The sequence below is a fragment of the Plectropomus leopardus genome, chromosome 4, assembly GCF_026936395.1.
Source record: "Plectropomus leopardus strain MGB_pleo_1.0 chromosome 4, ASM2693639v1, whole genome shotgun sequence".
NCBI lineage: Eukaryota > Metazoa > Chordata > Actinopteri > Perciformes > Serranidae > Plectropomus > Plectropomus leopardus.
The window spans coordinates 21,777,614-21,783,613 of NC_142179.1; the positions used below are offsets into that span (position 1 = coordinate 21,777,614).

The 6,000-nt window shown below is 45.8% G+C and overlaps 1 protein-coding gene across 1 annotated transcript in view; it reads right to left on the minus strand.

Moving 5' to 3' along the window:
- The window catches only part of setbp1 (SET binding protein 1), a 44,238-nt gene extending 38,657 nt beyond the window's left edge, over positions 1-5,581 (minus strand). The window contains exon 1 of the mRNA XM_042489000.2: positions 4,825-5,581. The gene's annotated coding sequence lies outside the window, so the exon portion shown is untranslated. The remainder of the gene's footprint in view (positions 1-4,824) is intronic.
- Between the last annotated feature and the right edge of the window lie 419 nt (positions 5,582-6,000).

A 6,000-nucleotide genomic window follows, 5' to 3' on the forward strand; every position in this document is an offset into this window, starting at 1 on the left:
CGCAGTCATTGGAAGCTGACTCATAAGAGTTATTGATGGAGGTTCTGGTAGCCCCATGGTGGTTGAGTACGAAAATTCTTTGAAGGACCATAACAGTGGTTGTGCATGTTGAGAGCTTATGAGCACGAATCGCAGATACTTTACATGGCCAACTTAATGCTGCCAGTCATTTTCCAAAGCATGTTAATATGTTCTCAAATTGATTTCCAGCCTTCTTTAAAGTCATCTATTTTCATTCATTAAGAAACTTGAGTCTTTAGACTGCTATATTTTTACATCATACTATCATACTATGCTATACTATCTTCACATGTTAATACATTTCTGTGGAAGGACAGTTTATCCCTTATTGCTGCCTTCAGGAAATCTTTTATGGTAAGAATGTAAAGTTAGCAACTAATTTTAAGGTCCACTTTGTAGGGTTTTGCAGAAATGTAATATAATAGAAGTATGTAATAAGTATGTTATAAGGGTGCTTGTGTTTTTGTTACTGTAGAATGAGCCGTTTAAATCTATATAGGGAGCAGATCCACAAAATCCGGCATGTTCCCACAGCAATGTTTCTACAGTAGCCAAGAACGGACAAAATAAGCACTGGCTCTAGATAAGGCTATTCATGTTTTAAATGAATCGTCAAAAACGTCTGTTTTGGAGATGAAGAAACTTAAAACCTCCTCAATGTCTTGATCTTAAGTAATAAGTAAAAAAGGTGAGCACACATTAGAAGCAGCCCGTCTGCAATTAGCTGAACGGCGTTGGAGAAACACTGACTTGCATCAGTGTTTTTAATGGTTTAAATCACCTGGTCCATTTGTTTTGGAGAGGAAGAGACCTCTGGGGATAATTTTGCTCCTGGTAAAAAACTCCTGAACAATCAACACTGAAGGAATATTAACTGGGAGTTTAAGTTTGGCACATTGAAGAAGTTTCACCCGATTGCAATCTGCAGTCCTCAGCACTAGATGCCCCTAAATCCTGCACACTGCTCCTTTAATGCAACAAACTCCTGTTATTCTTTTCACACTGTCACTATTTGTCTTTTGAGTTTAATTTCAAGTTGATTTTGAGTGCAATGCTTTTCTGGCAGTCTAAAAATCTCAAATGTCAGAGCTCTTCCACTACAAACAGTCTTCTAAAACAGAGCCTGCTCGCTGCATAACCACAGGACGACAAGGGTTACATCAATCAGTAACAGTGACGTACAAATAAAGGAGGCTAAATGCTCAGTTTGATGGATTACCTATCTCAGGACAGTCTTTTCATACTCCATTAAAACCAATAAACCACTGGCTTCCTGGAAGTTAGGAAATCGGTCCAAAAATGTATGGTATGCTTCGGGAAACGGTCAGCAGTAAAGTACAGTATAGGCGATTTGCATTTAATGGGATAAAACATGCAAAACCACCACAGTGGCCCCTCAGTAACTTTTCAAGTATTCAAAGTTATACAGGGATGACCAAAAGATAGAGAGTCCAGGCTCAGTCCCGACCTGATCGTGCAGCGCCCACATGACCATGTTTGGTCCTCCAGGAACCTCCCAGTCCCTAATGTCAGCTTGGTGACTCGCCCTCATGGCATGTGTGAAACTTACCCACTCCGTCTGTCATGTGACTGCGGACAATGACAGGAAAAAGAGACAGCTGCCAACCACAACAACACAAACACACATCAAAAAAGAAAGCTATTCACTTTGCTCTCAAGACTCCCCTCACCACTATAACCCAGTATGACAACAAAATGGCGTCATACATTAGTACAGTCTTCATTCTGGCCCATTACTGTGTAAACTACTTAGCTGGGTCATGACTATTCCTCCTCCCTCCCTGCTCGCTGCCCTAAGCTGTGTTAGTTCTCTGTTACTGGCAGACAGGCTGAGAGTTTATGTAAGTCTGACCCCTCCTCGGGCCTCCCTCGCCTAGCCTGAGCCTCACTGTCTCCTCTCTCTCTCTCTATCCCTCTCTCTCTCTCTCACTCTTACACACACAAACACACTGGCACACACGCACACATACACACCTCGACTAGCCTCAGACAGCAGGGTGATTGTGAGAGGCCAGACTCACTGCATAAATAGCTTTATTATGTTCTCAAAACTACCAACGCTAACCAGCTTCCCTCTCAAATAGCATAAGGTCATTCCCCGCGCTGGATGTGAGAGGCTGTGAATGAGACACTCCTCCGACGTTTCGCCTCGTCCTTTGAAAACAATTATGATAAAGCGTCGATAATGGAATGCAGATGGACAGAACGAGAGATGGTGAATGATACGGACACACAGACAAAACAGAGGTAGACAGAGTCAGAGTGAGAGAGAGAGAGAGAGAGAGGCAGAGAGATGGCAGCAGAAACACAACCTTTTAAGGCTGCATACCCAGCAGCCCAGAGCCTGAGGTGGACTCACAAATAGCTCACATGCAGACAGATGCGTGCTCACACACACACACACACACACACACGGGCTCACACATTTATCCACACCAAACGCCTGTGTGATTGCACAAGGTGAAGAGTCTTTTTTTTCCTCCTTTTCTTTGATGTGAGAGTGTAGTAGAGGCTCAGCCATCCCTGGCTGCAGATGAGTATCTCAGAGGGATGATGAACATAGTCTGTCTGCCATTTTCATTTTTCTTTATCGCCTTATTCCCTTTTATTCCAGCCCTCTAGTGAAGGGGCAATCACGTAAACCGATGTTTCTAGAAGGATCCAATCTTTGGTTGGAGACAAATCAAAAGGAATGGCCTCGGCCTTCTAATACTTCCAAATGCAGCCGGGACGAGTTTTCAAACAGGAAGTCTATTAGTGCTCTACCTCAGAGCGGAGTAAGGTGAAGGAAGCCATCATTTTGTCACATTAAAGAACATAGTCTGTTTTTAAGTGGACATAATGAACTTCTATTTGGATGGGGAATACAGAATAAAAAGCCATCTCTCCGCAGTTCGGCACGGGTGGCACAGGCATGTGTTCAGCTGTAGGGCAGCGAGAAGGACAATCATAAAGTACCATGTGTGGGACAGCCATAATAGAAAATGATGGCCTTGCAGGCGCTCTGTGCAGCCACACACACGCACACACTCCTCTGGATGAGCCATATGCCAGGTAGCACTAAAACCATCCTCACCTAACTACCCCGCAGAAGCAGATGAATGTTAAACCATTTTAACTGCAGCAGAAGCCACAAAATGGCTGTCAGCAAAAACACCTCCCCTTCTCCCCAACTGTCTTCCTCCTTCCCCTCACCTCACCCCCTCCACCCCAAACCTCTGTTCTCTCCCCTCTTCTGTGTGCTACCTCTTTCCTTCACCCTCCACCTCCTACCTCTCCCTCCCGCCCTCTCTCTTTCTGTGCGCTCTGCCAAAAGGTGCTCCAGTGCTGATATTCTGTTAAGAGAGCCTGCCAACAGTTAGATTTGTCCTTGGATCCCATTCACCCCCCCCCCCAACCCCCTCTCTGATCCCACTTCGACCCAGAGGTATCCAGCTCAGAAGGGGATACACCTAATCGATTTCTCATGCTTTAATTTAAAGGTGGCATGGGCATCTCATTACCTAATAGGGGGGGTTTAATAGCCTGCTTCATACTTCCACGCCACAAAAAACGCTGCCGGAGTTTCAACTCCCCGCAAACCTGTTAACAAGACAAGATCGATGGTTCCCTCCGAGTCTGAGTCACCTCTATTATCCATCCTTCAACCCTATTTCTTTCCATCACACACTTCTCTTACAATTGCCTCTCTTCTCATGCCCTTCCTTTTTCATCCAGTTTCCACACCTTCATTCCCACATATCCCAGAGAGCTGATCATTTTTCCAGACTTTTCCCTGACTCATCCAAGCTTGTCTATTTATCTTCTGGTGCTGTGGTTGTTACGGAGGTTTCTGGAGGCTGCTGATAAAAGTGGCCTTTCACTTTCACCACATCACCTCACTCCACACAACTGAAGCACGGCCATCACTTCTGGCCACGCTGTTTCTGACACCCACATGAAACTGACCAGCTATTGATAACCAGAGTGGATTAGCACCGGCTTTCACCAAGCCCACTAAATCCAATTTGGATGTATGTCGGCACCTCTGCGCTCGTGCTACAGTGGCATGTGTGCATTTTGTGCTAGAAAATGAAAAACAAACCTTAACGAATATTAAATAAGGAATGAAACACCCTCCTCGCATACTGAGTGTGCTTCAGCTTGCAACTTCCCCAGCTCTTGACATCATTCATGTGACACATGTCCCTCTCCAGCCTCTACAACTCGACCAGAACATGCAGAAAAAACACAAATATGCCAAAACATTCCATAAGATGCAGTTTAATGGGACATGACAGCCAACTGCTTGCTGCATGTCACACACTGTGATGCTTTGTGATGGACTATCAATGTCTGTGAAGATGCAGGAGGTCCATTTAAGGCTGAGCTGTTCCTTGATCAATGTGTAGTGGACACTTCACCCCATTGACCTAATTAGCTGTTTTATCTTACTGCCACCTAATTACCGAGGTATTACACAGTCATAATGGATGGTGGCTGAGTGGTACAGCATTGTTTGGGGTGGTCTGTGTCTATGTGCGTGAATGTGCGCGTGGTGCTGTGAGTATGAGCACGCGTGCGTGTGTTTGGTCGGAATTTGTTTGCATGTGTCAAGCAATTTCACATATTTCATGTCAAGTAAAGGATGAAAACGACACAGATTGAATATAAAAAAAAGTACACATGTTAAGGTAGCATGTAAAAAGCAAGCATGCAAAGCAGCTAATAACATTTCTAAAAACATTTACAGCAGAGGTGTGTTCAGGTGTGGAATGTGGCCAGTCAACCGGGGCTACTTACCCATGTCTAATGTTGTCACACACTCGGCTCTAACGTGTAAATATTTTATCAAGATCATTTACAATCCATTTAGAAACATTTTACACAAGCGACGGATGGGATGACAGCCTCCCGGGGAGCTGTCAAACGGTGCCAGAATATATGTATATATTTTTTGACAGAAAACCCCGAGGAAAATGGCGTCAACGGTGCTTTGGAGAGGGGGGAAAAAAGCGAAAATAGGATTTGCAGTCGATCTGATGACAGAAGCAAGGTAGCCGCACAGGAGGAAAAAAAAATCCAATCGGAAACTTGGCGCTTGTGTCCAATTCCTCACAGAAATACGATCTTTGGAGGCTGTGGCGGATTGGCTGGTGTGGTGAGGAGCCGCGGCGGTGCAGAGTGCGTCTCCGGTGCCGTGCAGGATCGCTGGTCACTCGGGGAGCTGCACAGCGCTGAGATCCCTCGCAAATCCGCTACTCGGGTTGGTAGGGGAGGAGGGGGGGAGTAGGACTATTACTGCAGTCAAAACAAGCCCGCATCCGACTACAAGCCCAAATCCAGCGGGAAAATGTCAGCGACGAGACCGCGCTTTCAGCGGGCGACTGGAGAGCCGAGGCCGGAGACGGTGGTTTAGGTCGCTTTCCCTCGCCGGTTGCATCGGATCAAGGGTTTTCTCTCGCGCGCGCTCGCTGTGTCTCTCTCTCTCTCTGCTTTTCCGATCGGTGAATGTCAGGTCCCGGAGCCTGGTGTCTGGTAATGATCTCACCCAGCAGACTGAAAGCTGTGGCCGAGCAGAGCAGGAGAGAGCAGAGGAGAGAGGAGGAGCGACATCGCCTCCACCTGGCAGCAAACACGCTCAGCGCGTCTCCTTCTACAACCTTCCCCTAATTCCCATGGCCTTCTCCTGTGGGACTGTAATGCATAGGGTGAAAGCAACATCTGGCAAAATGCCTGTTGTTTTGACTGAGTCACTCCTTTAAGGACAATATGGTGTTTTGCATTTTTTTTTCCAACAGGCTGACCCTTTGAAGCCTGGATTGACATCAGTTTTCTTGAGTCTTTCACACGCTAGGTAACCCTTGAGACCTAAGCAAATTGGTTTGATTTTTTTTTTCGAAAGCATGAGGACAAAGGCAATGAGCATCTTGGCCCGCAAATTGAAGAAAATAGTAAAAGGTGAAAGGAAAATGACCT